At 44.1% G+C, this 25,766-nt stretch overlaps 51 non-coding genes and 1 pseudogene across 51 annotated transcripts; all 52 read right to left on the reverse strand.

Moving 5' to 3' along the window:
* Positions 1 to 164: 164 nt before the first annotated feature.
* On the reverse strand, positions 165 to 306 carry LOC141062651 (U4 spliceosomal RNA). Its single transcript, XR_012224397.1, has one exon. It is a non-coding gene; the product is annotated as a U4 spliceosomal RNA (small nuclear RNA).
* Positions 307 to 587: 281 nt separating this feature from the next.
* LOC141062736 (U4 spliceosomal RNA) lies at positions 588 to 728 on the reverse strand. Its single transcript, XR_012224475.1, has one exon. It is a non-coding gene; the product is annotated as a U4 spliceosomal RNA (small nuclear RNA).
* Positions 729 to 1,012: 284 nt separating this feature from the next.
* Positions 1,013 to 1,153, reverse strand: LOC141062743 (U4 spliceosomal RNA). Its single transcript, XR_012224481.1, has one exon. It is a non-coding gene; the product is annotated as a U4 spliceosomal RNA (small nuclear RNA).
* A 283-nt stretch (positions 1,154 to 1,436) lies between these two features.
* Positions 1,437 to 1,577, reverse strand: LOC141062401 (U4 spliceosomal RNA). Its single transcript, XR_012224172.1, has one exon. It is a non-coding gene; the product is annotated as a U4 spliceosomal RNA (small nuclear RNA).
* A 282-nt stretch (positions 1,578 to 1,859) lies between these two features.
* Positions 1,860 to 2,000, reverse strand: LOC141062744 (U4 spliceosomal RNA). The gene has a single exon (XR_012224482.1). It is a non-coding gene; the product is annotated as a U4 spliceosomal RNA (small nuclear RNA).
* A 283-nt stretch (positions 2,001 to 2,283) lies between these two features.
* LOC141062402 (U4 spliceosomal RNA) lies at positions 2,284 to 2,424 on the reverse strand. The gene has a single exon (XR_012224173.1). It is a non-coding gene; the product is annotated as a U4 spliceosomal RNA (small nuclear RNA).
* A 284-nt stretch (positions 2,425 to 2,708) lies between these two features.
* On the reverse strand, positions 2,709 to 2,849 carry LOC141062706 (U4 spliceosomal RNA). The gene has a single exon (XR_012224447.1). It is a non-coding gene; the product is annotated as a U4 spliceosomal RNA (small nuclear RNA).
* A 282-nt stretch (positions 2,850 to 3,131) lies between these two features.
* On the reverse strand, positions 3,132 to 3,272 carry LOC141062409 (U4 spliceosomal RNA). Its single transcript, XR_012224179.1, has one exon. It is a non-coding gene; the product is annotated as a U4 spliceosomal RNA (small nuclear RNA).
* Positions 3,273 to 3,555: 283 nt separating this feature from the next.
* LOC141062781 (U4 spliceosomal RNA) lies at positions 3,556 to 3,644 on the reverse strand (annotated as a pseudogene).
* Positions 3,645 to 6,178: 2,534 nt separating this feature from the next.
* LOC141061951 (U4 spliceosomal RNA) lies at positions 6,179 to 6,320 on the reverse strand. The gene has a single exon (XR_012223764.1). It is a non-coding gene; the product is annotated as a U4 spliceosomal RNA (small nuclear RNA).
* A 281-nt stretch (positions 6,321 to 6,601) lies between these two features.
* LOC141062071 (U4 spliceosomal RNA) lies at positions 6,602 to 6,742 on the reverse strand. The gene has a single exon (XR_012223873.1). It is a non-coding gene; the product is annotated as a U4 spliceosomal RNA (small nuclear RNA).
* Positions 6,743 to 7,027: 285 nt separating this feature from the next.
* LOC141061465 (U4 spliceosomal RNA) lies at positions 7,028 to 7,168 on the reverse strand. Its single transcript, XR_012223324.1, has one exon. It is a non-coding gene; the product is annotated as a U4 spliceosomal RNA (small nuclear RNA).
* Positions 7,169 to 7,450: 282 nt separating this feature from the next.
* On the reverse strand, positions 7,451 to 7,590 carry LOC141061458 (U4 spliceosomal RNA). The gene has a single exon (XR_012223317.1). It is a non-coding gene; the product is annotated as a U4 spliceosomal RNA (small nuclear RNA).
* Positions 7,591 to 7,872: 282 nt separating this feature from the next.
* On the reverse strand, positions 7,873 to 8,014 carry LOC141062548 (U4 spliceosomal RNA). The gene has a single exon (XR_012224305.1). It is a non-coding gene; the product is annotated as a U4 spliceosomal RNA (small nuclear RNA).
* Positions 8,015 to 8,294: 280 nt separating this feature from the next.
* Positions 8,295 to 8,435, reverse strand: LOC141062021 (U4 spliceosomal RNA). Its single transcript, XR_012223827.1, has one exon. It is a non-coding gene; the product is annotated as a U4 spliceosomal RNA (small nuclear RNA).
* Positions 8,436 to 8,717: 282 nt separating this feature from the next.
* On the reverse strand, positions 8,718 to 8,858 carry LOC141061360 (U4 spliceosomal RNA). Its single transcript, XR_012223228.1, has one exon. It is a non-coding gene; the product is annotated as a U4 spliceosomal RNA (small nuclear RNA).
* A 281-nt stretch (positions 8,859 to 9,139) lies between these two features.
* On the reverse strand, positions 9,140 to 9,280 carry LOC141062660 (U4 spliceosomal RNA). Its single transcript, XR_012224406.1, has one exon. It is a non-coding gene; the product is annotated as a U4 spliceosomal RNA (small nuclear RNA).
* A 283-nt stretch (positions 9,281 to 9,563) lies between these two features.
* Positions 9,564 to 9,705, reverse strand: LOC141062465 (U4 spliceosomal RNA). Its single transcript, XR_012224229.1, has one exon. It is a non-coding gene; the product is annotated as a U4 spliceosomal RNA (small nuclear RNA).
* A 1,555-nt stretch (positions 9,706 to 11,260) lies between these two features.
* On the reverse strand, positions 11,261 to 11,401 carry LOC141062424 (U4 spliceosomal RNA). Its single transcript, XR_012224193.1, has one exon. It is a non-coding gene; the product is annotated as a U4 spliceosomal RNA (small nuclear RNA).
* A 282-nt stretch (positions 11,402 to 11,683) lies between these two features.
* Positions 11,684 to 11,824, reverse strand: LOC141062634 (U4 spliceosomal RNA). The gene has a single exon (XR_012224382.1). It is a non-coding gene; the product is annotated as a U4 spliceosomal RNA (small nuclear RNA).
* A 286-nt stretch (positions 11,825 to 12,110) lies between these two features.
* Positions 12,111 to 12,251, reverse strand: LOC141061350 (U4 spliceosomal RNA). The gene has a single exon (XR_012223219.1). It is a non-coding gene; the product is annotated as a U4 spliceosomal RNA (small nuclear RNA).
* A 280-nt stretch (positions 12,252 to 12,531) lies between these two features.
* LOC141062199 (U4 spliceosomal RNA) lies at positions 12,532 to 12,674 on the reverse strand. Its single transcript, XR_012223989.1, has one exon. It is a non-coding gene; the product is annotated as a U4 spliceosomal RNA (small nuclear RNA).
* Positions 12,675 to 12,956: 282 nt separating this feature from the next.
* On the reverse strand, positions 12,957 to 13,097 carry LOC141062620 (U4 spliceosomal RNA). Its single transcript, XR_012224369.1, has one exon. It is a non-coding gene; the product is annotated as a U4 spliceosomal RNA (small nuclear RNA).
* A 283-nt stretch (positions 13,098 to 13,380) lies between these two features.
* On the reverse strand, positions 13,381 to 13,522 carry LOC141062687 (U4 spliceosomal RNA). The gene has a single exon (XR_012224430.1). It is a non-coding gene; the product is annotated as a U4 spliceosomal RNA (small nuclear RNA).
* A 281-nt stretch (positions 13,523 to 13,803) lies between these two features.
* On the reverse strand, positions 13,804 to 13,944 carry LOC141061947 (U4 spliceosomal RNA). The gene has a single exon (XR_012223760.1). It is a non-coding gene; the product is annotated as a U4 spliceosomal RNA (small nuclear RNA).
* A 274-nt stretch (positions 13,945 to 14,218) lies between these two features.
* On the reverse strand, positions 14,219 to 14,360 carry LOC141062653 (U4 spliceosomal RNA). Its single transcript, XR_012224399.1, has one exon. It is a non-coding gene; the product is annotated as a U4 spliceosomal RNA (small nuclear RNA).
* A 289-nt stretch (positions 14,361 to 14,649) lies between these two features.
* LOC141061142 (U4 spliceosomal RNA) lies at positions 14,650 to 14,790 on the reverse strand. The gene has a single exon (XR_012223032.1). It is a non-coding gene; the product is annotated as a U4 spliceosomal RNA (small nuclear RNA).
* A 281-nt stretch (positions 14,791 to 15,071) lies between these two features.
* Positions 15,072 to 15,212, reverse strand: LOC141062356 (U4 spliceosomal RNA). The gene has a single exon (XR_012224131.1). It is a non-coding gene; the product is annotated as a U4 spliceosomal RNA (small nuclear RNA).
* A 285-nt stretch (positions 15,213 to 15,497) lies between these two features.
* On the reverse strand, positions 15,498 to 15,638 carry LOC141062644 (U4 spliceosomal RNA). The gene has a single exon (XR_012224391.1). It is a non-coding gene; the product is annotated as a U4 spliceosomal RNA (small nuclear RNA).
* Positions 15,639 to 15,920: 282 nt separating this feature from the next.
* LOC141061499 (U4 spliceosomal RNA) lies at positions 15,921 to 16,061 on the reverse strand. Its single transcript, XR_012223355.1, has one exon. It is a non-coding gene; the product is annotated as a U4 spliceosomal RNA (small nuclear RNA).
* A 281-nt stretch (positions 16,062 to 16,342) lies between these two features.
* Positions 16,343 to 16,483, reverse strand: LOC141062595 (U4 spliceosomal RNA). Its single transcript, XR_012224347.1, has one exon. It is a non-coding gene; the product is annotated as a U4 spliceosomal RNA (small nuclear RNA).
* A 283-nt stretch (positions 16,484 to 16,766) lies between these two features.
* LOC141062611 (U4 spliceosomal RNA) lies at positions 16,767 to 16,908 on the reverse strand. The gene has a single exon (XR_012224362.1). It is a non-coding gene; the product is annotated as a U4 spliceosomal RNA (small nuclear RNA).
* Positions 16,909 to 17,193: 285 nt separating this feature from the next.
* On the reverse strand, positions 17,194 to 17,334 carry LOC141062521 (U4 spliceosomal RNA). Its single transcript, XR_012224280.1, has one exon. It is a non-coding gene; the product is annotated as a U4 spliceosomal RNA (small nuclear RNA).
* Positions 17,335 to 17,619: 285 nt separating this feature from the next.
* LOC141061139 (U4 spliceosomal RNA) lies at positions 17,620 to 17,758 on the reverse strand. The gene has a single exon (XR_012223029.1). It is a non-coding gene; the product is annotated as a U4 spliceosomal RNA (small nuclear RNA).
* A 255-nt stretch (positions 17,759 to 18,013) lies between these two features.
* LOC141062172 (U4 spliceosomal RNA) lies at positions 18,014 to 18,154 on the reverse strand. Its single transcript, XR_012223965.1, has one exon. It is a non-coding gene; the product is annotated as a U4 spliceosomal RNA (small nuclear RNA).
* Positions 18,155 to 18,436: 282 nt separating this feature from the next.
* Positions 18,437 to 18,578, reverse strand: LOC141062671 (U4 spliceosomal RNA). The gene has a single exon (XR_012224416.1). It is a non-coding gene; the product is annotated as a U4 spliceosomal RNA (small nuclear RNA).
* Positions 18,579 to 18,843: 265 nt separating this feature from the next.
* Positions 18,844 to 18,984, reverse strand: LOC141062382 (U4 spliceosomal RNA). The gene has a single exon (XR_012224155.1). It is a non-coding gene; the product is annotated as a U4 spliceosomal RNA (small nuclear RNA).
* A 285-nt stretch (positions 18,985 to 19,269) lies between these two features.
* LOC141061821 (U4 spliceosomal RNA) lies at positions 19,270 to 19,410 on the reverse strand. Its single transcript, XR_012223646.1, has one exon. It is a non-coding gene; the product is annotated as a U4 spliceosomal RNA (small nuclear RNA).
* Positions 19,411 to 19,691: 281 nt separating this feature from the next.
* On the reverse strand, positions 19,692 to 19,832 carry LOC141062403 (U4 spliceosomal RNA). Its single transcript, XR_012224174.1, has one exon. It is a non-coding gene; the product is annotated as a U4 spliceosomal RNA (small nuclear RNA).
* Positions 19,833 to 20,117: 285 nt separating this feature from the next.
* Positions 20,118 to 20,258, reverse strand: LOC141062913 (U4 spliceosomal RNA). Its single transcript, XR_012224614.1, has one exon. It is a non-coding gene; the product is annotated as a U4 spliceosomal RNA (small nuclear RNA).
* Positions 20,259 to 20,540: 282 nt separating this feature from the next.
* Positions 20,541 to 20,681, reverse strand: LOC141061624 (U4 spliceosomal RNA). The gene has a single exon (XR_012223467.1). It is a non-coding gene; the product is annotated as a U4 spliceosomal RNA (small nuclear RNA).
* A 281-nt stretch (positions 20,682 to 20,962) lies between these two features.
* On the reverse strand, positions 20,963 to 21,103 carry LOC141062491 (U4 spliceosomal RNA). Its single transcript, XR_012224253.1, has one exon. It is a non-coding gene; the product is annotated as a U4 spliceosomal RNA (small nuclear RNA).
* Positions 21,104 to 21,388: 285 nt separating this feature from the next.
* LOC141062621 (U4 spliceosomal RNA) lies at positions 21,389 to 21,530 on the reverse strand. Its single transcript, XR_012224370.1, has one exon. It is a non-coding gene; the product is annotated as a U4 spliceosomal RNA (small nuclear RNA).
* Positions 21,531 to 21,795: 265 nt separating this feature from the next.
* LOC141062619 (U4 spliceosomal RNA) lies at positions 21,796 to 21,936 on the reverse strand. The gene has a single exon (XR_012224368.1). It is a non-coding gene; the product is annotated as a U4 spliceosomal RNA (small nuclear RNA).
* Positions 21,937 to 22,218: 282 nt separating this feature from the next.
* LOC141062655 (U4 spliceosomal RNA) lies at positions 22,219 to 22,359 on the reverse strand. The gene has a single exon (XR_012224401.1). It is a non-coding gene; the product is annotated as a U4 spliceosomal RNA (small nuclear RNA).
* Positions 22,360 to 22,644: 285 nt separating this feature from the next.
* Positions 22,645 to 22,786, reverse strand: LOC141062707 (U4 spliceosomal RNA). Its single transcript, XR_012224448.1, has one exon. It is a non-coding gene; the product is annotated as a U4 spliceosomal RNA (small nuclear RNA).
* Positions 22,787 to 23,051: 265 nt separating this feature from the next.
* On the reverse strand, positions 23,052 to 23,192 carry LOC141062585 (U4 spliceosomal RNA). The gene has a single exon (XR_012224338.1). It is a non-coding gene; the product is annotated as a U4 spliceosomal RNA (small nuclear RNA).
* Positions 23,193 to 23,475: 283 nt separating this feature from the next.
* On the reverse strand, positions 23,476 to 23,616 carry LOC141061835 (U4 spliceosomal RNA). Its single transcript, XR_012223659.1, has one exon. It is a non-coding gene; the product is annotated as a U4 spliceosomal RNA (small nuclear RNA).
* A 281-nt stretch (positions 23,617 to 23,897) lies between these two features.
* On the reverse strand, positions 23,898 to 24,038 carry LOC141062441 (U4 spliceosomal RNA). The gene has a single exon (XR_012224208.1). It is a non-coding gene; the product is annotated as a U4 spliceosomal RNA (small nuclear RNA).
* Positions 24,039 to 24,323: 285 nt separating this feature from the next.
* Positions 24,324 to 24,464, reverse strand: LOC141063058 (U4 spliceosomal RNA). The gene has a single exon (XR_012224745.1). It is a non-coding gene; the product is annotated as a U4 spliceosomal RNA (small nuclear RNA).
* A 282-nt stretch (positions 24,465 to 24,746) lies between these two features.
* LOC141060858 (U4 spliceosomal RNA) lies at positions 24,747 to 24,887 on the reverse strand. Its single transcript, XR_012222774.1, has one exon. It is a non-coding gene; the product is annotated as a U4 spliceosomal RNA (small nuclear RNA).
* A 283-nt stretch (positions 24,888 to 25,170) lies between these two features.
* LOC141062858 (U4 spliceosomal RNA) lies at positions 25,171 to 25,311 on the reverse strand. The gene has a single exon (XR_012224564.1). It is a non-coding gene; the product is annotated as a U4 spliceosomal RNA (small nuclear RNA).
* Positions 25,312 to 25,766: the final 455 nt, after the last annotated feature.

The following is a 25,766-nucleotide window of genomic DNA, read 5'->3' on the forward strand; positions in this document are numbered from 1 at the left end:
CTCTAGGGCTCAGTTAAGATGTAATTTTTTGGCAATTACAGGTAGATCGCCTCACTCGCTTCTTCTGCTACAGTCAACAAACATTAATCCATTGCTGTGGGAAGCAAGGCTTCTCTTCCACACTGGGAGGAGCTAAGACTGTCCTTTGCATACCATGGATTAAGTCTTCTGAGAGACCAACAAAAATTGCCAAAGCTGACTGTATTGCAAGTCATCATGGCAGGGTACAGGGAAAAGTTTTCAATTACCAATAATCACGCCTCAGTTAAACCTCATTGAGCTACGATATTGCCACTGCGCAAAGGTGAACCAACTGAGGTGACCAAGGGCTTCCCACTTCCAAGGCAGAACTTGTTTAAGCCATGTTGAGTTCCAAATCACCACTAGCCCTCCCACGCTGCTTCCAGGCATCCTGGGCTTCCACATGCTAAGGGCTCAGGAAAAACAATTTTTGGCAATTACAGGCAGATTGCCTCACTCTCTCCTTCTGCTCCAGGCAACAAACATCAATCCATTGCTGTGAGAAGCAAGGCTTTTCTTCCATGCTGGGAGGAGCTAAGACTGTCATTTGCATACCATGGATTACATCTTCTGAGAGACCAACAAAAATTGCAAAAGCTGATTGTATTTCAAATCATCATGGTGGGGAATTGGGAAAAGTTTTCAATTAGCAATAATCATTCTTCGGTTAAACCTCATGGGCTACAATATTGCCACAGCGCAAACTTGAAAGAACAGTTGTGACCAAGGCCTTCCTGCTTCCAAAGCAGAGCTTGTTTAAGATATGGTGAGTTCCAAATCCTCACTAGCCCTCCCACATTGCTTCCAGGCATCCTGGGCTTCCACATTCTAAGGGCTCAGTTAAGATGTAATTTTTTGGCAATTACAGGTAGATCGCCTTACTCGCTTCTTCTGCTACAGTCAACAAACATCAATCCATTGCTGTGGGAAGCAAGGCTTCTCTTCCACACTGGGAGGAGCTAAGACTGTCCTTTGCATACCATGGATTAAGTCTCCTGAGAGACCAAAAAAATTGCCAAAGCAGACTGTATTGCAAGTCATCATGGCAGGGAATAGGGAAAAGTTTTCAATTACCAATAATCCCGCCTCAGTTAAATCTCATTGGGCTACGATATTGCCACTGCGCAAAGATGAACCAACTGAGGTGACAAAGGGCTTCCCACATCCAAGGCAGAACTTGTTTAAGCCATGTTGAGTTCCAAATCACCACTAGCCCTCCCACGCTGCTTCCAGGCATCCTGGGCTTCCACATGGTAAGGGCTCAGGAAAAACATAATTTTTGGCAATTACAGGCAGATTGCCTCACTCTCTCCTTCTGCTCCAGGCAACAAACATCAATCCATTGCTGTGAGAAGCAAAGCTTTTCTTCCACGCTGGCAGGAGATAAGACTGTCATTTGCATACCATGGATTAAGTCTCCTGAGAGACCAAGAAAAATTGCCAAAGCTGACTGTATTCCAAGTAATTATGGCGCGGTATTGGGAAAAGTTTTCAATTAGCAATAATCACACCTCGGTTAAACCTCATGGACTACGATATTGCCACTGCACAAAGTTAAAGGAACTTTTGTGACCAAGGCCTTCCAGCTTCCAAGGCAGTGCTTGGTTAAGCCATGGTGAGTTCCAAATCACCACTTGCCCACCCACGCTGCTTCCAGGGATCCTTGGCTTCCACATTCTAAGGGATCAGAGAGATGTAATTTTTGGCAATTGCAAGCAAATCACCTAACTCTCTCTTTCTGCTCCAGGCAACAAACATCAATCCACTGCTGTGAGAAGCAAGGCTTTTCTTCCTCGCTGGCAGAAGCTAAGACTGTCCTTTGCATACCATGGATTAAGTCTCCTGAGAGACCAAAAAAATTGCCAAAGCAGACTGTATTGCAAGTCATCATGGCAGGGAATAGGGAAAAGTTTTCAATTACCAATAATCCCGCCTCAGTTAAATCTCATTGGGCTACGATATTGCCACTGCGCAAAGATGAACCAACTGAGGTGACAAAGGGCTTCCCACATCCAAGGCAGAACTTGTTTAAGCCATGTTGAGTTCCAAATCACCACTAGCCCTCCCACGCTGCTTCCAGGCATCCTGGGCTTCCACATGGTAAGGGCTCAGGAAAAACATAATTTTTGGCAATTACAGGCAGATTGCCTCACTCTCTCCTTCTGCTCCAGGCAACAAACATCAATCCATTGCTGTGAGAAGCAAAGCTTTTCTTCCACGCTGGCAGGAGATAAGACTGTCATTTGCATACCATGGATTAAGTCTCCTGAGAGACCAAGAAAAATTGCCAAAGCTGACTGTATTCCAAGTAATTATGGCGCGGTATTGGGAAAAGTTTTCAATTAGCAATAATCACACCTCGGTTAAACCTCATGGACTACGATATTGCCACTGCACAAAGTTAAAGGAACTTTTGTGACCAAGGCCTTCCAGCTTCCAAGGCAGTGCTTGGTTAAGCCATGGTGAGTTCCAAATCACCACTTGCCCACCCACGCTGCTTCCAGGGATCCTTGGCTTCCACATTCTAAGGGATCAGAGAGATGTAATTTTTGGCAATTGCAAGCAAATCACCTAACTCTCTCTTTCTGCTCCAGGCAACAAACATCAATCCATTGCTGGAAGAAGCAAGCCATATCTTCCACACTGGGAGGATCTAAGACTCCATCATTTACAAACCATGGATTAAATCTTCTGAGTGACCAACAAAAATTGCCAAAGCTGACTGTATTTCAAGTAATCATGGCGGGGTATTAGAAAAATTTTTCAATTAGCAATAATTACGCCTCGGTTAAACCTCATGGTCTAGGATATTGCCACTGCACAAAGTTGAAAGAACTGTTGTGACAAAGGCCTTCCCACTTCCAAGGCAGAGCTTGTTTAAGCTATGGTGAGTTACAAATCCCCACTAGTCCTCCCACGCTGCTTCCAGGCATCCTGGGCTTCCACGTTCTAAGGGCTCAGTTAAGATGTAATTTTTGGCAATTACAGGCAGATCGCCTGACTCTGTTCTTCTCCAGGCAACAAACATCAACCCATTGCTGTGAGAAGCAAGGCATCTTTTTCACACTGGGAGGAGCCAAGACTCTGTCATTTGCATACCATGGATTAAGTCTCCTGAGAGACCAACAAAAATTGTCAAAGCTGACTGTATTTCAAGCCATCATGGCGGGGTATTGGGATAAGTTTTTAATTAGCTATAATCACGCCTCAGTTATACCTCATGGGCTACGATATTGCCACTGCGCAAAGATTAACCAACTAACGTAACCAAGGGCTTCCCACTTTCAAGGCAGAACTTGTTTAAGCCATGGTGAGTTCCAAATCACCACTAGCCCTCCCACTCTGCTTCCAGGCATCCTGGGCTTCCACCTGCTAAGGGCTCTGGTAAGACATAATTTTTGGCAATTACAGGCAGATCGCCTCACTCTCTCCTTCTGCTCCAGGCAACAAACATCAATTCATTGCTGTGGGAAGCAAAGCTTCTCTTCCACGCTGGGAGGAACTAAGACTTTAATTTGCATACCATGGATTAAGTCTCCTGAGAGACCAACAAAAATTGCCAAAGCTGACTGTATTTCAAGTCATCATGGAGAGGTATTGGGAAAAGTTTTCAATTAGCAATAATCACGCCTCGGTTAAACTTTTTTTTTTTTTTTTTTAAACCTTCAGATTTGGATTATAAAACAGTAAAACTTTGTTACCAATCCATGCTTAATTTCAGAAAATTTCGTCCTTCTGAAATAATTTTATCCAAAATCATCATCAGGCAAATTTATTTCTGCAGTTCAGAAAGTACATTATTTGCAAATATTTAACCCACCACTCATAAAGCCTCCCCCATCCCCACAATACTACACGTTTACCACGTGTCTCCATTTCAAGAATTTCCACACCCCTTCAGCCTCATTTTCCCCAAATCTTTTCTTATCCAACAAATACACCGTGTACAGTTTATCCAATATCATCCTCAGACATCCATCCACAGTCACAGTTTTCTTTTTAAATACATACAAATTCCTGACATCCCACAATACTTCTTTAATAACAGCTATCATGATAAATAAAATTCTTTGACTTTTCATACTCACAGCACCCAATCCAAACATTATCAACTGAAAAGACAAGTTATTTAATCCAATTAGCTCTTTAAATAGTGGACCCATTCCCTTCCACACTTCCTGAGCCATTCCACAATTCCAGAACAGATGCACAATACTTTCACTTCTATGGCAATTGTCTCTGGGACATTCATCCGTACTTCTTATACTCCGATTTTTGTAAAACTCTCTTACTGGTAGCGCCCCATGCATACTCTGCCATACAATCTCTCTTTGCCTATTTGTTATTCCATCAGTCTTCAGACTTTTCCACACTTTCTCAACATCCTGGCCTTTCACCATATTTATATTACATTGCAGCTCTTTCTCTCCAATGAAATTCAAAACACTCTTCTTGTCTTTCCAGACCTCATTCCCCCCACCATCCAGATCAAACTGTTTCACAAAAGTTTCAAAGAAACCATACCACTTAGGACATACAAAAGCACATGGTCTCCTCAAATCTCTAGCCATCCATCCTAATTTGCATAAAACATTCCCACTCAAAAATCTCAACATACATGCAGATTTCCACTCACCTCCCAGCATTCTTTTTGCTGCAAAAAGGACATTCATACCCAGATATAATTCAATATTTGGAAAGTTCATCCCTCCATTTCTCCAATCTTTCATGACAATCTCTCTTTTCACTCTCTCCATTTTTGTTCCCCAGAAAAAAACAAACAAAATCCTATTAAGTCTTCTCAGAACCAAATATCCAGGTGGAAAAACTAACGCAACATACAACAACATTGGCAAAATCACACTCTTAATTATTAAAATCTTACCCACAAAAGACAACTCTCTCAATTTCCAAAAATTTAACTTTTTCATCACTCTCTTTCCCACATCCTCCCAACTTTCTCTCCCATCCAAACTTCCATCAAACTTTACACCTAGCACTTTCATTGGCCCATACACTCTCACAAAGCCCAAATCCTCATTTACAGTCACATTTCCAAAACACTTCCAAACACTTTTACCCCAATTCACCCTAAAAGCGGATGCACCACAAAATAAGGAGACTAACAATTTAGCCCTTCTTAGCGTGCACACAGAATCACAAACCACACACACATCATCCATATATGCTAAAACTTTCACTTCTTTCCCACCACTTCCAGGCACTCTTACACCCCTCATACATTTATCTCTCCTAATCAGCTCCAGTAGAGGTTCCATTACACAAATGAACACAATAGGTTATAGCGGGCAACCTTGTCTCACCCCTGAGTGCATCTTCACTTCTTCACTAACCCACCCATTTATCAAAACTTTACTACATGCGTCCTTATACAACATCCTTATCACATTCACAAAAACACCAGGAAATCCCATTTTTACTAACACTCTAAACAAAAATCCATGCGACACTCTATCAAAAGCCTTTTCAAAATCAATTGACAATATACTAACATCTTGCTTTCTACTCATACTATCCCACAGCACGTCTCTCAGCAAGCACAGATTTTCACTTATCCTCCTTCCAGGTACACCACACACTTGCTCTTCACCAATCACCTGACTAATCACCCCTCTCATCCTATTTGCCACCAATTTTGCAAATATCTTATAATCAACATTCAAAAGTGTAATTGGCCTCCAGTTTTTGACATCCTTCTCATCCCCATTATTATAAATTAAAACAACCACACCACTTTTCATACTTTCAGCTTTCCCACTATTTCCCCACATACATTTATATACTTCCCTTAAATCACACCCCACAATATCCCACATTTTCCTATAAAACTCAGCCGGCAATCCATCCTCACCTGGAGTCTTGTTTAAAGCCATACTAATCATCACACTCTTCACTTCTTCCTCATCTATATCCTTCATAAGTTCTTGCAAATCATTCTCCAACACCTTTCTCTCAATACACGCAAACAAATCATCCTCAAGGTTTCTATCACATGTCTTCTCTGCAATTACAGGTAGATCGCCTCACTCTCTTCTTCTGCTCCAGGCAACAAACACCAACCCACTGCTTTGGGAAGCAAGGCTTCTCTTCCACACTGGGAGGAGCTAAGACAGTCATTTGCATACAATGGATTAAATCTCCTGAGAGACCAACAAAAATTGCCAAAGCTGACTGTATTTCAAGTCATCATGGCGGGGTATTGGGAAAAGTTTTCAATTACCAATAATCACGCCTCAGTTAAACCTCATTGGGCTACGATATTGCCACTGCGCAAAGATGAACCAACTGAGGTGATCAAGGGCTTCCCACTTCCAAGGCAGAACTTGTTTAAGCCATGTTGAGTTGCAAATCACCACTAGCCCTCCCACGCTGCTTCCAGGCATCCTGGGCTTCCACATGCTAAGGGCTCAGGAAAAACAATTTTTGGCAATTACAGGCAGATTGCCTCACTCTCTCCTTCTGCTCCAGGAAACAAACATCAATCCACTGCTGTGATAAGCAAGGCTTTTCTTCCAAGCTGGCAGGAGATAAGACTGTCATTTGCATACCATGGATTAAGTCTCCTGAGAGACCAACAAAAATTGCCAAAGCTGACTGTATTCCAAGTCATTATGGCGGGGTATTGGGAAAAATTTTCAATTAGCAATAATCACGCCTCGGTTAAACCTCATGGACTATGACATTGCCAATGCGCAAAATTGAAAGAACTGTTGTGACCAATGCCTTCCTGCTTCCAAAGCAGAGCTTGTTTAAGCTACGGTGAGCTACAAATTCTCACTAGCCCTTCCACACTGCTTCCAGGCATCCTGAGCTTCCACATTCTAAGGGCTCAGTTAAGATGAAATTTTTGGCAATTACAAGCAGATTGCCTCACTCTCTCCTTCTGCTCCAGGCAACAAACATCAATGCATTGCTGTGAGAAGCAAGGCTTTACTTCCACGCTGGGAGGAGCTAAGACTCTGTTATTTGCATACAATGGATTAAGTCTCCTGAGAGACCAACAAAAATTTCCAAAGCTGACTGTATTTCAAGTCGTCATGGCGGGGTATTGGGAAAAGTTTTCAATTAGCAATAATCACGCCTCGGTTAAACCTCATGGGCTACGATATTGCCACAGCGCAAAGATGAAGGAACAGAAGTGACCAAGGGCTTCCCGCTTCCAAGGCAGTACTTGTATAAGCCATGGTGAGTTCCAAATCACCACTAGCCCTCCACGCTGCTTCGAGGAATCCTGGGCTTCCACATTCTGAGGGCTCAGGAAAGATGTAATTTTTGGCAATTACAGGCAGATTGCCTCACTCTCGCCTTCTGCTCCAGGAAACAAACATCAATCCATTGCTGTGAGAAGCAAGGCTTTTCTTCCACGCTGGCAGGAGCTTAGACTGTCATTTGCATACCATGGATTAAGTCTCCTGAGAGACCAACAAAAATTGCCAAAGCTGACTGTATTCCAAGTCATTATGGCGGGGTATTGGGAAAAGTTTTCAATTAGCAATAATCACGCCTCGGTAAACCTCATGGGCTACGATATTGCCACAGCGCAAAGATGAAAGAACAGAAGTGACCAAGGGCTTCCCGCTTCCAAGGCAGAACTTTTTAAGCCATGGTGAGTTCCAAATCACCACTAGCCCTCCACGCTGCTTCCAGGCATCCTGTGCTTCCACATTCTAAGGGCTCAGTTAAGATGTAATTTTTTGGCAGTTACAGGTAGATCGCCTCACTCGCTTCTTCTGCTACAGTCAACAAACATTAATCCATTGCTGTGGGAAGCAAGGCTTCTCTTCCACACTGGGAGGAGCTAAGACTGTCCTTTGCATACCATGGATTAAGTCTCTTGAGAGACCAACAAAAATTGCCAAAGCTGACTGTATTTCAAGTCATCATGGCAGGGTGCAGGGAAAAGTTTTCAATTACCAATAATCAAGCCTCAGTTAAACCTCATTGGGCTACGATATTGCCACTGCGCAAAGATGAACCAACTGTGGTGATCAAGGGCTTCCCACTTCCAAGGCAAAACTTGTTTAAGCCATGTTGAGTTCCAAATCACCACTAGCCCTCCCACGCTGCTTCCAGGCATCCTTGGTTTCCACATGCTAAGGGCTCAGGAAAAACAATTTTTGTCAATTACAGGCAGATTGCCTCACTCTCTCCTTCCGCTCCAGGAAACAAACATCAATCCATTGCTGTGAGAAGCAAGGCTTTTCTTCCACTCTGGCAGGAGCTAATACTGTCATTTGCATACCATGGATAAGTCTCCTGAGGGACCAACAAAAATTGCCAAAGCTGACTGTATTCCAAGGCATTATGGCGGGGTATTGGGAAAAGTTTTCAATTAGCAATAATCACGCCTCGGTTAAACCTCATGGGCTATGATGTTGCCACAGCGCAAAGATGAAAGAACAGAAGTGACCAAGGGCTTCCCGCTTCCAAGGCAGAACTTGTTTAAGCCATGGTGAGTTCCAAATCACCACTAGCCCTCCAAGCAGCTTCCAGGCAATCTGGGATTCCACATTATAAGGGCTCAGGAAAGATGTAATTTTTGGCAATTACAGGCAGATTGCCTCACTCTCACCTTCTGCTCCAAGAAACAAACATCAATTCATTGCTGTGAGAAGCAAGGCTTTTCTTCCACACTGGGAGGAGCTAATACTGTCATTTGCATACCATGGATTAAGTCTCCTGAGAGACCAACAAAAATTGCCAAAGCTGACTGTATTCCAAGTCATTATGGCGGGGTATTGGGAAAAGTTTTTAATTAGCAATAATCACGCCTCGGTTAAACCTCATGGGCTACGATATTGCCACAGCGCAAAGATGAAAGAACAGAAGTGACCAAGGGCTTCCCGATTCCAAGGCAGAACTTTTTAAGCCATGGTGAGTTCCAAATCACCACTAGCCCTCCACACTGCTTCCAGGCATCCTGGGCTTTCACATTCTAAGGGCTCAGTTTAGATGTAATTTTTGGCAATAACAGGCAGATTGCCTCACTCTCGCCTTCAGCTCCAAAAAACAAACATCAATCCATTGCTGTGAGAAGCAAGGCTTTTCTTCTACACTGGGAGGACCTAAGACTGTCATTTGCATACCATAGATTAAGTCCCCTGAAAGACCAACAAACATTGCCAAAACTGACTGTATTTCAAGACATCATGGCAGGGTATTGGGAAAAATTTTCAATTAGCAATAATCACGCCTCGGTTAAACCTCATGGACTATGACATTGCCACTGAGCAAAATTGAAAGAACTGTTGTGACCAATGCCTTCCTGCTTCCAAAGCAGAGCTTGTTTAAGCTACGGTGAGTTACAAATTCTCACTAGCCCTTCCACACTGCTTCCAGGAATCCTGAGCTTCCACATTCTAAGGGCTCAGTTAAGATGAAATTTTTGGCAATTACAAGCAGATTGCCTCACTCTCTCCTTCTGATCCAGGCAACAAACACCGACCCATTGCTTTCGGAAGCAAGGCTTCTCTTCCACACTGGGAGGAGCTAAGACAGTCATTTGCATACAATGGATTAAGTCTCCTGAGAGACCAACAAAAATTGCCAAAGCTGACTGTATTTCAAGTCATCATGGCATGGTACAGGGAAAAGTTTTCAATTACCAATAATCACGCCTCAGTTAAACCTCATTGGGCTACGATATTGCCACTGCGCAAAGATGAACCAACTGAGGTGATCAAGGGCTTCCCACTTCCAAGGCAGAACTTGTTTAAGCCATGTTGAGTTCCAAATCACCACTAGCTCTCCCACGCTGCTTCCAGGCATCCTGGGCTTCCACATGCTAAGGGCTCAGGAAAAACAATTTTTGGCATTTACAGGCAGATTGCCTCACTCTCTCCTTCTGCTCCAGGAAACAAACATCAATCCATTGCTGTGAGAAGCAAGGCTTTTCTTCTACGCTGGCAGGAGCTTAGACTGGTTTCACATTTGCGTTTTTTAGCGCTGGAAAAAAACGCATACCTGCGCATGCGTTTTTTCCCCTATATTTAACATGGGTGCGCATACCTGCGCGCTGGCATGCGCACGTATGCGATTTTCATGCGCTGCGTTTTTTTGGGGTGTGCGTTGGTATTTTCCAGACGCAGCATGTTGCATTTTTTGGCCCTGCAAAAAAGCGCATGCGCACGTATGCGCACGTTTTGCGCTAAAAATGGCCATTATAGCCTATGGGTGCGCATATGTGCGCATTGGCATGCTTATGTATGCGTTTTTTTGCACATGCGTTTTTTTTTGTTAACCATGGAATTTAGGGGTTTGGGTTAGAGTTAGGGTTAGTTAAAGGGGTTTAGGGTTAGGGTTAGGGTCAGGGTCAGGGTTAGGGTTGGGGTTAGGGTCAGGGTTAGGGTTAAGTATGGTTTGGTTAAGGGTTAGGGTCAGGGTTAGGGTTAAGTATGGTTTGGTTAAGGGTTAGGGTTAGGGTTAGGGTTAGGGTTAGGGTTAAGTATGGTTTGGTTAAGGGTTAGGGTCAGGGTTAGGGTCAGGGTTAGAATTAGGGTCAGGGTTAGGGTTAAGTATGGTTTGGTTAAGGGTTAGGGTCAGGGTTAGGGTTAGGGTTAAGTATGGTTTGGTTAAGGGTTAGGGTCAGGGTTAGGGTCAGGGTTAGAATTAGGGTCAGGGTTAGGGTTAAGTATGGTTTGGTTAAGGGTTAGGGTCAGGGTTAGGGTTAGGGTCAGGGTTAGGGTTAGGGTTAGGGTTAGTTAGGGTTTAGGGTTTGGGTTAGGGTTAAGTATGGTTTGGTTAAGGGTTAGGGTTAGGGTTAGGGTCAGGGTCAGGGTTAGGGTCAGGGTTAGGGTTAGTTAGGGTTTAGGGTTTGGGTTAGGGTTGAGTATGGTTTGGTTAAGGGTTAGGGTTAGGGTTAGGGTCAGGGTCAGGGTCAGGGTTAGGGTCAGGGTCAGGGTCAGGGTTAGGGTTAGGGTCAGGGTCAGGGTTAGGGTCAGGGTTAGGGTTAGTAAAGTCATGGTTTGGGTTAGTGTGAGGGGCCACCTAATGTTAGAAAAAAACGCAAACGCGGTAAAAACGCACTAAAAACGCATACAAACGCATAAAAACGCTGCGTTTTTTTCATGCATGCTCATAAAAATGCTTGAAAAAAACGCAGCAGTTGTATGCTTTTGTATGCGTTTTTTCAATGCGTTTTTTTGCGGGAAAAACGCGCTGCAAAAAAAAGCAAGTGTGAAACTAGCCTTAGACTGTCATTTGCATACCATGGATTAAGTCTCCTGCGGGACCAACAAAAATTGCCAAAGCTGACTGTATTCCAAGGCATTATGGCGGGGTATTGGGAAAAGTTTTCAATTAGCAATAATCACGCCTCGATTAAACCTCATGGGCTATGATGTTGCCACAGCGCAAAGATGAAAGAACAGAAGTGACCAAGGGCTTCCCGCTTCCAAGGCAGAACTTGTTTAAGCCATGGTGAGTTCCAAATCACCACTAGCCCTCCACACTGCTTCCAGGCATCCTGGGCTTTCACATTCTAAGGGCTCAGTTAAGATGTAATTTTTGGCAATAACAGGCAGATTGCCTCACTCTCGCCTTCAGCTCCAAGAAACAAACATCAATCCATTGCTGTGAGAAGGCTGGCTTTTCTTCTACACTGGGAGGACCTAAGACTGTCATTTGCATACCATAGATTAAGTCTCCTGAGAGACCAACAAACATTGCCAAAACTGACTGTATTTCAAGTCATCATGGCAGGGTATTAGAAAAAATTTTTAATTAGTAATAATCACGCCTCGGTTAAACCTCATGGACTATGACATTGCCACTGCACAAAATTGAAAGAACTGTTGTGACCAATGCCTTCCTGCTTCCAAAGCAGAGCTTGTTTAAGCTACGGTGAGTTACAAATTCTCACTAGCCCTTCCACACTGCTTCCAGGCATCCTGAGATTCCACATTCTAAGGGCTCAGTTAAGATGAAATTTTTTGGCAATTACAGGTAGATCGCCTTACTCGCTTCTTCTGCTACAGTCAACAAACATCAATCCATTGCTGTGGGAAGCAAGGCTTCTCTTCCACACTGGGAGGAGCTAAGACTCTATTATTTGCATACAATGGATTAAGTCTCCTGAGAGACCAACAAAAATTTCCAAAGCTGACTGTATTTCAAGTCGTCATGGCGGGGTATTGGAAAAAGTTTTCAACTAGCAATAATCACGCCTCGGTTAAACCTCATGGGCTACGATATTGCCACAGCGCAAAGATGAAGGAACAGAAGTGACCAAGGGCTTCCCGCTTCCAAGGCAGAACTTGTATAAGCCATGGTGAGTTCCAAATCACCACTAGCCCTCCACGCTGCTTCGAGGAATCCTGGGCTTCCACATTCTGAGGGCTCAGGAAAGATGTAATTTTTGGCAATTACAGGCAGATTGCCTCACTCTGGCCTTCTGCTCCAAGAAACAAACATCAATCCATTGCTGTGAGATACAAGGCTTTTCTTCCACACTGGGAGAAGCTAAGACTGTCATTTGCATACCATGAATTAAGTCTTCTGAGACACCAACAAAAATTGCCAAAGCTGACTGTATTTCAAGTCGTCATGGCGGGGTATTGGGAAAAGTTTTCAGTTAGCAATAATCACGCCTCGGTTAAACCTCATGGGCTACGATATTGCCACAGCGCAAAGATGAAGGAACAGAAGTGACCAAGGGCTTCCCGCTTCCAAGGCAGAACTTGTTTAAGCTATGGTGAGTTCCAAATAACCACTAGCCCTCCACGCTGCTTCCAGGCATCCTGGGCTTCCACATTCTGAGGGCTCAGGAAAGATGTAATTTTTAGCAATTACAGGCAGATTACCTCACTCTCGCCTTCTGCTCCAAGAAACAAGCATCAATCTATTGCTGTGAGAAGCAAGGCTTTTCTTCCACACTGGGAGAAGCTAATACTGTCATTTGCATACAATGGATTAAGTCTCCTGAGAGACCAACAAAAATTGCCAAAGCTGACTGTATTTCAAGCCATCATGGCGGAGTATTGGAAAAAGTTTTCAATTAGCAATAATCACACCTTGGTTAAATCTCATGGGCTACAATATTGCCACTGGGCAAGGTTGAAAGAACTTTTGTGACCAAGGCCTTCCCGCTTCCAAAGCAGAGCTTGTTTAATCTATGGTGAGTTCCATATCCTCACTAGCCCTCCCACACTGCTTCCAGGCATCCTGGGCTTCCACATTCTAAGGGCTCAATTAAGATGCAATTTTTGGCAATTACAAGCAGATCGCCTCACTCTCTTCATCTGCTCCAGGCAACAAACACCGACCCATTGCTTTGGGAAGCAAGGCTTCTCTTCCACACTGGGAGGAGCTAAGACAGTCATTTGCATACAATGGATTAAGTCTCCTGAGAGACCAACAAAAATTGCCAAAGCTGACTGTATTTCAAGTCATCATGGCAGGGTACAGGGAAAAGTTTTCAATTAACAATAATCACGCCTCAGTTAAACCTCATTGGGCTACAATACTGCAACTGTGCAAAGATGAACCAACTGAGGTGATCAAGGGCTTCCCACTTCCAAGGCAGAACTTGTTTAAGCCATGTTGAGTTCCAAATCACCACTAGCCCTCCCACGCTGCTTCCAGGAATCCTGGGCTTCCACATGCTAAGGGCTCAGGAAAAACAATTTTTGGCAATTACAGGCAGATTGCCTCACTCTCTCCTTCTGCTCCAGGAAACAAACATCAATCCACTGCTGTGAGAAGCAAGGCTTTTCTTCCAAGCTGGCAGGAGATAAGATTGTCATTTGCATACCATGGATTAAGTCTCCTGAGAGACCAACAAAAATTGCCAAAGCTGACTGTATTCCAAGTCATTATGGTGGGGTATTGGGAAAAGTTTTCAATTAGCAATAATCACGCCTTGGTTAAACCTCATGGGCAACGATATTGCCACAGCGCAAAGATGAAAGAACAGAAGTGACCAAGGGCTTCCCGCTTCCAAGGCAGAACATTTTAAGCCATGGTGAGTTCCAAATCACCACTAGCCCTCCAGGCTGCTTCCAGGCATCCTGGGCTTCCACATTCTAAGGGCTCAGTTAAGATGTAATTTTTGGCAATTACAGGCAGATTGCCTCACTCTCGCTTTCTGCTCCAAGAAACAAACTACAATCCATTGCTGTGAGAAACAAGGCTTTTCTTCCACACTTCCAAGACTGTCATTTGCATACCATAGATTAAGTCTCCTGAGAGACCAACAAAAATTGCCAAAAACTGACTGTATTTCAAGTCATCATGGCGGTGTATTGGGAAAAGTTTTCAATTTGCAATAATCACGTCAAGGATAAACCTCATAGGCTACGATATTGCCACTGCGCAAAGTTGAAAGAACTGTTGTGACCAATGCCTTCCTGCTTCCAAAGCAGAGCTTGTTTAAGCTACGGTGAGATACAAATTCTCACTAGCCCTCCCACACACACTGCTTCCAGGCATCCTGAGCTTCCACATTCTAAGGGCTCAGTTAAGATGAAATTTTTGGCAATAACAGGCAGATTGCCTCACTCTCTCCTTCTGCTCCAGGCAACAAACATCAATCCATTGCTGTGAGAAGCAAGGCTTTTCTTCCACGCTGGGAGGAGCTAAGACTCTGTCATTTGCATAACATAGATTAAGTCTCCTGAGAGACCAACAAAAATTGCGAAAGCTGACTGTATTTCAAGTCATCATGGCGGGGTATTGGGAAAAGTTTTCAATTAGCAATAATCACGCCTCGGTTAAACCTCATGGGCTACGATATTGCCACAGCGCAAAGATGAAAGAACAGAAGTGACCGAGGGCTTCTCGCATCCAAGGCAGAACTTTTTAAGCCATGGTGAGTTCCAAATCACCACTAGCCCTCCAGGCTGCTTCCAGGCATCCTGGGCTTCCACATTCTAAGGGCTCAGTTAAGACGTAATTTTTGGCAATTACAGGCAGATTGTCTCACTCTCGCCTTGTGCTCCAAGAAACAAACATCAATCCATTGCTGTGAGAAGTAAGGCTTTTCTTCCACACTGGGAGGACCTAAGATTGTCATTTGCATACCATAGATTAAGTCTCCTTAGAGACCAACAAAAATTGCCAAAGCTGACTGTATTTGAAGTCATCATGGCGGGGTATTGGGAAACATTTTCAATTAGCAATAATCACGCATCGGTTAAACCTCATGGGCTACAATATTGTCACTGCACAAAGTTGAAAGAACTGTTGTGACTAATGCCTTCCCGCTTCCAAAGCAGAGCTTGTTTAAGCTACGGTGAGTTACAAATTCTCACTAGCCCTCCCACACTGCTTCCAGGCATCCTGAGCTTCCACATTCTAAGGGCTCAGTTAAGATGAAATTTTTGGCAATTACAGGCAGATTGCCTCACTCTCTCCTTCTGCTCCAAGCAACAAACATCAATCCATTGCTGTGAGAAGAAAGGCTTTTCTTCCACGCTGGGAGGAGCTAAGACTCTGTTATTTGCATACAATGGATTAAGTCTCTTGAGAGACCAACAAAAATTGCCAAAGCTGACTGTATTTCAAGTCATCATGGCGGGGTATTGGGAAAAGTTTTCAACTAGCAATAATCACGCCTCAGTTAAACCTCATGGGCTACGATATTGCCACAGCGCAAAGATGAAGGAACAGAAGTGACCAAGGGCTTCCTGCTTCCAAGGCAGAACTTGTTTAAGCCATGGTGAGTTCCAAATCACCACTAGCCCTCCACGCTCCTTCCAGGCATCCTGGGCTTTCACATTCTGCGGGATCAGGAAAGATGTAATTTTTAGCAATTACAGGCAGATTGCCTCACTCTCGCCTTCTGCTCTAAGAAACAAACATCAATTCATTGCTGTGAGAAGCAAGGCTTTTCTTCCACACTTCGAGGACCTAAGACTGTCATTTGCATACCATAGATTAAGTCTCCTGAGAGACCAACAAAAATTGCCAAAGCTGACTGTATTTCAAGTCATCATGGCGGGGTATTGGGAAAAGTTTTCAATTAGCAATAATCACGCCTCGGTTAAACCTCATGGGCTACGATATTGAAACAGCACAAAGATGAAAGAACAGAAGTGACAAAGGGTTTCCCGCTTCCAAGGCAGAACATTTTAAGCCATGGTGAGTTCCAAATCACCACTAGTCCTCCACGCTGCTTCCAGGCATCCTTGGCTTCCACATTCTAGGGGTTCAGTTATGATGTAATTTTTGGCAATTACAGGCAGATTGCCTCACTCTGGCCTTCTGCTCCAAGAAACAAACATCAATCCATTGCTGTGAGAAGCAAGGCTTTTCTTCCACACTGGGAGAAGCTAAGACTGTCATTTGCATACCATGGATTAAGTCTCCTGAGAGACAAACAAAAATTACCAAAGCTGACTGTATTTCAAGTCATCATGGCAGGGTATTGGAAAAATTTTTCAATTAGCAATAATCACACCTTGGTTAAACCTCATGGGCTACAATATTACCACTGGGCAAAGTTGAAAGAACTTTTGTGACCAATGCCTTCCTGCTTCTAAAGCAGAGCTTGTTTAAGCTACGGTGAGTTCCAAATCCTCACTAGCCCTCCCACACTGCTTCCAGGCATCCTGGGCTTCCACATTCTAAGGGCTCAGTTAAGATGTAATTTTTGGCATTTACAGGTAGATTGCCTCACTCTGGCCTTCTGCTCCAAGAAACAAACATCAATCCATTGCTGTGAGAAGCAAGGCTTTTCTTCCACACTGGGAGAAGCTAAGACTGTCATTTGCATACCATGGATTAAGTCTCCTGAGAGACCAACAAAAATTGCCAAAGCTGACTGTATTTCAAGTCATCTTGGCAGGGTATTGGGAAAAGTTTTCAATTACCAATAATCACAGCTCAGTTAAACCTCATTGGGCTACAATAATGCCACTGCACAAAGATGAACCTACTGAGGTGATGAAGGGCTTCCAGCTTCCAAAGCAGAGCTTGTTTAAGCTACGGTGAGTTACAAATTCTCACTAGCCCTCCCACACTGCTACCAGGCATCCTGAGCTTCCACATTCTAAGGGCTCAGTTAAGATGAAATTTTTGGCAATTACAGGCAGATTGCCTCACTCTCTCCTTCTGCTCCAGGCAACAAACATCAATTCATTGCTGTGAGAAGCAAGGCTTTTCTTCCATGCTGGGAGGAGCTAAGACTCTGTTATTTGCATACAATGGATTAAGTCTCCTGAGAGACCAACAAAAATTGCCAAAGCTGACTGTATTTCAAGTCATCATGGCGGGGTATTAGGAAAAGTTTTCAATTAGCAATAATCACGCCTCGGTTAAACCTCATGGGCTACGATATTGCCACTGCGCAAAGTTGAAAGATCTGTTGTGACCAATGCCTTCCTGCTTCCAAAGCAGAGCTTGTTTAAGCTATGGTGAGTTACAAATTCTCACTAGCCCTCCCACACTGCTTCCAGGCATTCTGAGCTTCCACATTCTAAGGGCTCAGTTAAGATGAAATTTTTGGCAATTACAGGCAGATTGCCTCACTCTCTCCTTCTGCTCCAGGCAACAAACACCAATCCATTGCTGTGAGAAGCAAGGCTATTCTTACACGCTGGGAGGAGCTAAGACTCTGTTATTTGCATACCATAGATTAAGTCTCCTGAGACCAACAAAAATTGCCAAAGCTGACTGTATTTCAAGTCATCATGGCGGGGTATTGGGAAAAGTTTTCAATTAGCAATAATCACGCCTCGGTTAAACCTCATGGGCTACGATATTGCCACTGCGCAAAGTTGAAAGAACTGTTGTGACCAATGCCTTCCTGCTTTCAAAGCAGAGCTTGTTTAAGCTACGGTGAGTTACAAATTCTCACTAGCCCTCCCACACTGCTTCCAGGCATCCTTGGCTTCCACATTCTAAGGGCTCAGTTAAGATGTAATTTTTGGCAATTACAGGCAAATTGCCTCACTCTCGCCTTCTGCTCCAAGAAACAAACATCAATCCATTGCTGGGAGAAGCTAAGACTGTCATTTGCATAGAATGGATTAAGTCTCCTGAGAAACCAACAAAAATTGCTAAAGCTGACTGTATTTCAAGGCATAATGGCGGGGTATTGGGACAAGTTTTCAATTAGCAATAATCACGCCTCGGTTAAACCTCATGGGCTACGATATTGCCACTGCGCAAAGATGAAAGAACAGAAGTGACCAAGGGCTTCCCGCTTCCAAGGCAGAACTTGTTTAAGCCATGGTGAGTTCCAAATCACCACTAGCCCTCCACGCTGCTTCCAGACAGCCTGGGTTTCGGCATTCTAAGGGCTCAGTTAAGATGTAATTTTCGGCAATTACAGGTAGATCGCCTCACTCTCTTCTTCTGCTCCAGGCAACAAACACCAACCCATTGCTTTGGGAAGCAAGGCTTCTCTTCCACACTGGGAGGAGCTAAGAAAGTCTTTTGCATACAATGGATTAAGTCTCCTGAGAGACCAAAAAAAATTGCAAAAGCTGACTGTATTTCAAGTCATCATGGCAGGGTACAGGGAAAAGTTTTCAATTACCAATAATCACGCCTCAGTTAAACCTCATTGGGCTACGATAATGCCACTGCGCAAAGATGAACCAACTGTGGTGATCAAGGGCTTTCCACTAAGCCATGGTGAGTTCCAAATCACCACTAGCCCTACAGGCTGCTTCCAGGCATCCTGGGCTTCCACATTCTAAGGGCTCAGTTAAGATGTAATTTTTGGCAATTACAGGCAGATTGCCTCACTCTCGCCTTCTGCTCCAAGAAACAAACATCAATCCATTGCTGTGAGAAGCTTGGCTTTTCTTACACGCTAGGTTGAGATACGACTCTGTTATTTGCATACAATGGATTAAGTCTCCTGAGAGACCAACTAAAATTGCCAAAGCTGACTGTATTTCAAGTCATCATGGCGGGGTATTGGGAAACGTTTTCAACTAGCAATAATCACCCCTCGGTTAAACCTCCTGGGCTACGATATTGCCACTGCGCAAAGTTGAAAGAACTGTTGTGACCAATGCCTTCCTGCTTTCAAAGCAGAGCTTGTTTAAGCTACGGTGAGTTACAAATTCTCACTAGCCCTCCCACACTGCTTCCAGGCATCCTGGGCTTCCACATTCTGAGGGCTCAGGAAAGATGTAATTTTTGGCAATTACAGGCAGATTGCCTCAGTCTCGCCTTCTGCTCCAAGAAACAAACATCAATCCTTTGCTGTGAGAAGCTAGGCTTTTCTTACACGCTGGGTTGAGATACGACTCTGTTATTTGCATACAATGGATTAAGTCTCCTGAGAGACCAACAAAAATTGCCAAAGCTGACTGTATTTCAAGTCATCATGGCAGGGTATTGGGAAAAGTTTTCAATTAGCAATAATCACGTCTTGGTTAAACCTCATGGGCTACGATATTGCCACTGCGCAAAGTTGAAAGAACTGTTGTGACCAAGGGCTTCCCTCTTCCAAGGCAGAACATTTTAAGCCATGGTGAATTCCAAATAACCACTAGCCCTCCAAGCTGCTTCCAGGCATCCTTGGTTTCCACAGTCTAAGGATTCAGTTAAAATGTAATTTTTGGCAATTACAGGCAGATTGCCTCACTCTCGCCTTCTGCTCCAAGAAACAAACATCAATCCATTGCTGTGAGAAGCAAGGCTTTTCTTGCACACTGCGAGGACCTAAGACTGTCATTTGCATACCATAGATTAAGTCTCCTGAAAGACCAACAAAAATTGCCAAAGCGGACTGTATTTCAAGTCATCATGGCGGGCTATTGAGAAAAGTTTTCAATTAGCAATAATCACACCTCGGTTAAACCTCATGGGCTACGATATTGCCACAAAGCAAAAATGAAAGAACTGTTGTGACCAATGCCTTCCTGCTTCCAAAGCAGAGCTTGTTTAAGCTACGGTGAGTTACAAATTCTCACTAGCCCTCCCACACTGCTTCCAGGCATCCTGAGCTTCCACATTCTAAGGGCTCAGTTAAGATGAAATTTTTGGCAATTACAGACAGATTGCCTCACTCTCTCCTTCTGATACAGGAAACAAACATCAATCCATTGCTGTGAAAAGCAAGGCTTTTCTTCCATGCTGGGAGGAGCTAAGACTCTGTTATTTGCATACAATGGATTAAGTCTCCTGAGAGACCAACAAAAATTGCCAAAGCTGACTGTATTTCACGTCATCATGGCGGGGTATTGGGAAAAGTTTTCAATCAGCAATAATCACGCCTCGGTTAAACCTCATGGGCTACGATATTGCCACAGCGCAAAGATTAAGGAACAGAAGTGACCAAGGGCTTCCTGCTTCCAAGGCAGAACTTGTTTAAGCCATGGTGAGTTCCAAATCACCACTAGCCCTCCACGCTGCTTCCAGGCATCCTGGGCTTCCACATTCTGCGGGATCAGGAAAGATGAAATTTTTAGCAATTACTGGCAGATAGCCTCACTCTCGCCTTCTGCTCCAAGAAACAAACATCAATCCATTGCTGTGAGAAGCAAGGCTTTTCTTCCACACTGGGAGGAGCTAATACTGTCATTTGCATACCATGGATTAAGTCTCCTGAGAGACCAACAAAAATTGCCAAAGCTGACTGTATTTCAAGTCATCATGGCGGGCTATTGGGAAAAGTTTTCAATTAGCAATAATCACGCCTCGGTTAAACCTCATGGGCTACGATATTGCCACAGCGCAAGGATGAAAGAACAGAAGTGACCAAGGGCTTGCCGCTTCCAAGGCAGAACTTTTTAAGCCATGGTGAGCTCCAAATCACCAATAGCCCTCCACGCTGCTTCCAGGCATCCTGGGCTTCCACATTCTAAGGGCTCAGTTAAGATGTAATTTTTGGCAATTACAGGCAGATTGCCTCACTCTCGCCTTCTGCTCCAAGAAACAAACATCAATCCATTGCTGTGAGAAGCAAGGCTTTTCTTCCACACTGGGAGGACCTAAGACTGTCATTTGCATACCGCAGATTAAGTCTCCTGAGAGACCAACAAAAATTGCCAAAACTAACTAAATTTCAAGTCATCATGGCGGGGTAATGCGAAAAGTTTTCAATTAACAATAATCACGCCTCGGTTAAACCTCATGGGCTACAATATCGTCACTGCGCAAAGTTGAAAGAACTGTTGTGACCAATGCCTTCCCTCTTCCAAAGCAGAGCTTGTTTAAGCTACGGTGAGTTACAAATTCTCACTAGCCCTCCCACACTGCTTCCAAGCATCCTGAGCTTCCACATTCTAAGGGCTCAGTTAAGATGAAATTTTAGGCAATTACAGGCAGATTGCCTCACTCTCTCCTTCTGCTTCAGGCAACAAACATCAATCCATTGCTGTGAGAAGCTAGGCTTTTCTTCCACGCTGGGAGGAGCTAAGACTCTGTTATTTGCATACAATGGATTAAGTCTCCTGAGAGACCAACAAAAATTGCAAAAGCTGACTGTATTTCAAGTCATCATGGCAGGGTACAGGGAAAAGTTTTCAATTACCAATAATCACGCCTCAGTTAAACCTCATTGGGCTACGATAATGCCACTGCGCAAAGATGAACCAACTGTGGTGATCAAGGGCTTTCCACTAAGCCATGGTGAGTTCCAAATCACCACTAGCCCTACAGGCTGCTTCCAGGCATCCTTGGCTTCCACATTCTAAGGATTCAGTTAAAATGTAATTTTTGGCAATTACAGACAGATTGCCTCACTCTCTCCTTCTGCTCCAGGAAACAAACATCAATCCATTGCTGTGAAAAGCAAGGCTTTTCTTCCATGCTGGGAGGAGCTAAGACTCTGTTATTTGCATACAATGGATTAAGTCTCCTGAGAGACCAACAAAAATTGCCAAAGCTGACTGTATTTCAAGTCATCATGGCGGGGTATTGGGAAAAGTTTTCAATCAGCAATAATCACGCCTCGGTTAAACCTCATGGGCTACGATATTGCCACAGCGCAAAGATTAAGGAACAGAAGTGACCAAGGGCTTCCTGCTTCCAAGGCAGAACTTGTTTAAGCCATGGTGAGTTCCAAACCACCACTAGCCCTCCACGCTGCTTCCAGGCATCCTGGGCTTCCACATTCTGCGGGATCCGGAAAGATGAAATTTTTAGCAATTACTGGCAGATAGCCTCGCTCTCGCCTTGTGCTCCAAGAAACAAACATCAATCCATTGCTGTGAGAAGCAAGGCTTTTCTTCCACACTGGGAGGACCTAAGACTGTCATTTGCATACCACAGATTAAGTCTACTGAGAGACCAACAAAAATTCCCAAAGCTAACTATATTTCAAGTCATCATGGCGGGGTAATGCGAAAAGTTTTCAATTAACAATTATCACGCCTCGGTTAAACCTCATGGGCTACAATATTGTCACTGCGCAAAGTTGAAAGAACTGTTGTGACCAATGCCTTCCGTCTTCCAAAGCAGAGCTTGTTTAAGCTACGGTGAGTTACAAATTCTCACTAGCCCTCCCACACTGCTTCCAAGCATCCTGAGCTTCCACATTCTAAGGGCTCAGTTAAGATGAAATTTTAGGCAATTACAGGCAGATTGCCTCACTCTCTCCTTCTGCTTCAGGTAACAAACATCAATCCATTGCTGTGAGAAGGTAGGCTTTTCTTCCACGCTGGGAGGAGCTAAGACTCTATTATTTGCATACAATGGATTAAGTCTCCTGAGAGACCAACAAAAATTGCAAAAGCTGTCTGTATTTCAAGTCATCATGGCAGGGTACCGGGAAAAGTTTTCAATTACCAATAATCACACCTCAGTTAAACCTCATTGGGCTACGATAATGCCACTGCGCAAAGATGAACCAACTGTGGTGATCAAGGGCTTTCCACTAAGCCATGGTGAGTTCCAAATCACCACTAGCCCTACAGGCTGCTTCCAGGCATCCTGGGCTTCCACATTCTAAGGGCTCAGTTAAGATGTAATTTTTGGCAATTACAGGCAGATTGCCTCACTCTCGCCTTCTGCTCCAAGAAACAAACATCAATCCATTGCTGTGAGAAGCTAGGCTTTTCTTACACGCTAGGTGCAGCTACGACTCTGTTATTTGCATACAATGGATAAAGTCTCCTGAGAGACCAACTAAAATTGCCAAAGCTGACTGTATTTCAAGTCATCATGGCGGGATATTGGGAAACGTTTTCAATTAGCAATAATCACGCCTTGGTTAAACCTCCTGGGCTACGATATTGCCAATGAGCAAAGTTGAAAGAACTGTTGTGACCAATGCCTAACTGCTTTCAAAGCAGAGCTTGTTTAAGCTACGGTGAGTTACAAATTCTCACTAGCCCTCCCACACTGCTTCCAGACATCCTGGGCTTCCACATTCTGAGGGCTCAGGAAAGATGTAATTTTTGGCAATTACAGGCAGATTGCCTCAGTCTCGCCTTCTGCTCCAAGAAACAAACATCAATCCTTTGCTGTGAGAAGCAAGGCTTTTCTTCCACACTGGGAGAAGCCAAGACTGTCATTTGCATACAATGGATTAAGTCTCCTGAGAGACCAACAAAAATTGCCAAAGCTGACTGTTTTTCAAGTCATCATGGCGGGGTATTGGGAAAAGTTTTCAATTAGCAATAATCACGTCTTGGTTAAACCTCATGGGCTACGATATTGACACTGCGCAAAGTTGAAAGAACTGTTGTGACCAAGGCCTTCCCACTTCCAAGGCAGAACTTGTTTAAGCCATGTTGAGTTCCAAATCACCTCTAGCCCTCCCACGCTGCTTCTAGGCATCCTGAGCTTCCTCATGCTAAGGGCTCAGGAAAAACAATTTTTGGCAATTACAGGCAGATTGCCTCACTCTCTCCTTCTGCTCCAGGAAACAAACATCAATCCATTGCTGTGAGAAGCAAGGCTTTTCTTACACACTGCGAGGACCTAAGACTGTCATTTGCATACCATAGATTAAGTCTCCTGAAATACCAACAAAAATTGCCAAAGCTGACTGTACTTCAAGTCATCATGGCGGGCTATTGGGAAAAGTTTTCAATTAGCTATAAACACGCCTCGGTTAAACCTCATGGGCTACGATATTGCCACAGCGCAAAAATCAAAGAACTGTTGTGACCAATGCCTTCCTGCTTCCAAAGCAGAGCTTGTTTAAGCTACGGTGAGTTACAAATTCTCACTAGCACTCCCACACTGCTTCAAGGCATCCTGAGCTTCCACATTATAAAGGCTCAGTTAAGATGAAATTTTTGGCAATTACAGACAGATTGCCTCACTCTCTCCTTCTCCTCCAGGAAACAAACATCAATCCATTGCTGTGAAAAGCAAGGCTTTTCTTCCATGCTGGGAGGAGCTAAGACTCTGTTATTTGCATACAATGGATTAAGTCTCCTGAAAGACCAACAAAAATTGCCAAAGCTGACTGTATTTCAAGTCATCATGGCGGGGTATTGGGAAAAGTTTTCAATCAGCAATAATCACGCCTCGGTTAAACCTCATGGGCTACGATATTGCCACAGCGCAAAGATTAAGGAACAGAAGTGACCAAGGGCTTCCTGCTTCCAAAGCAGAACTTGTTTAAGCCATGGTGAGTTCCAAATCACCACTAGCCCTCCACGCTGCTTCCACGCATCCTGGGCTTCCACATTCTGCGGGATCAGGAAAGATGAAATTTTTAGCAATTACTGGCAGATAGCGTCACTCTCGCCTTGTGCTCCAAGAAACAAACATCAATCCATTGCTGCGAGAAGCAAGGCTTTTCTTCCACACTGGGAGGACCTAAGACTGTCATTTGCATACCATAGATTAAGTCTCCTGAGAGACCAACAAAAATTGCCAAAGCTGACTGTATTTCAAGTCATCATGGCGGGGTATTGGGAAAAGTTTTCAATTAGCAATAATCACGCCTCGGTTAAACCTCATGGGCTACGATATTGTCACTGCACAAAGTTGAAAGAACTGTTGTGACCAATGCCTTCCTGCTTCCAAATCAGAGCTTGTTTAAGCTACAGTGAGTTAAATATTCTCACTAGCCCTCCCACACTGCTTCCAGGCATCCTGGGCTTCCACATTCTGAGGGCTCAGGAAAGATGTAATTTTTGGCAATTACAGGCAGATTGCCTCACTCTCGCCTTCTGCTCCAAGAAACAAACATCAATCCATTGCTGTGAGAAGGAAGGCTTTTCTTCCACACTGGGAGGACCTAAGACTGTCATTTACATACCATAGATTAAGTCTCCTGAGAGACCAACAAAAATTGCCAAAGCTGACTGTATTTCAAGTCATCATGGCGGGGTATGGGGAAAAGTTTTCAATTAGCAATAATCACGCCTCGGTTAAACCTCATGGGCTACGATATTGCCACTGCGCAAAGTTGAAAGAACAGAAGTGACCAAGGGCTTCCGGCTTCCAGGGCAGAACATTTTAAGCCATGGTGAGTAACAAATCACCACTAGCCCTCCACGCTGCTTCCAGGCATCCTTGGCTTACACATTCTAAGGGTTCAGTTAAGATGTAATTTTTGGCAATTACAGGCAGATTGCCTCACTCTCGCCTTCTGCTTCAAGAAACAAACATCAATCCATTGCTGTGAGAAGCAAGGCTTTTCTTCCACACTGGGAGGACCTAAAGGGGGTTTTACACTAAGCAATATCGCTAGCAATATCGCTAAAACGTCACTGGTTTTGTGACGTTATAGCGATATTGCTAACGATATCGCTATGTGTGATACTTACCTCCGACCGGCTCCCCCGCTGCTCATCGCTGATCGCGCGAGAATGTCCGGCTCCATTTCTCGTCGGGCGCTTCCTGCTGGGCTTCCTGCTGTGACG

This window comes from Dendrobates tinctorius, unplaced genomic scaffold (assembly GCF_039654945.1).
Source record: "Dendrobates tinctorius isolate UK_male_01 unplaced genomic scaffold, ASM3965494v1 ptg000245l, whole genome shotgun sequence".
Taxonomy (NCBI): Eukaryota; Metazoa; Chordata; class Amphibia; order Anura; family Dendrobatidae; genus Dendrobates; species Dendrobates tinctorius.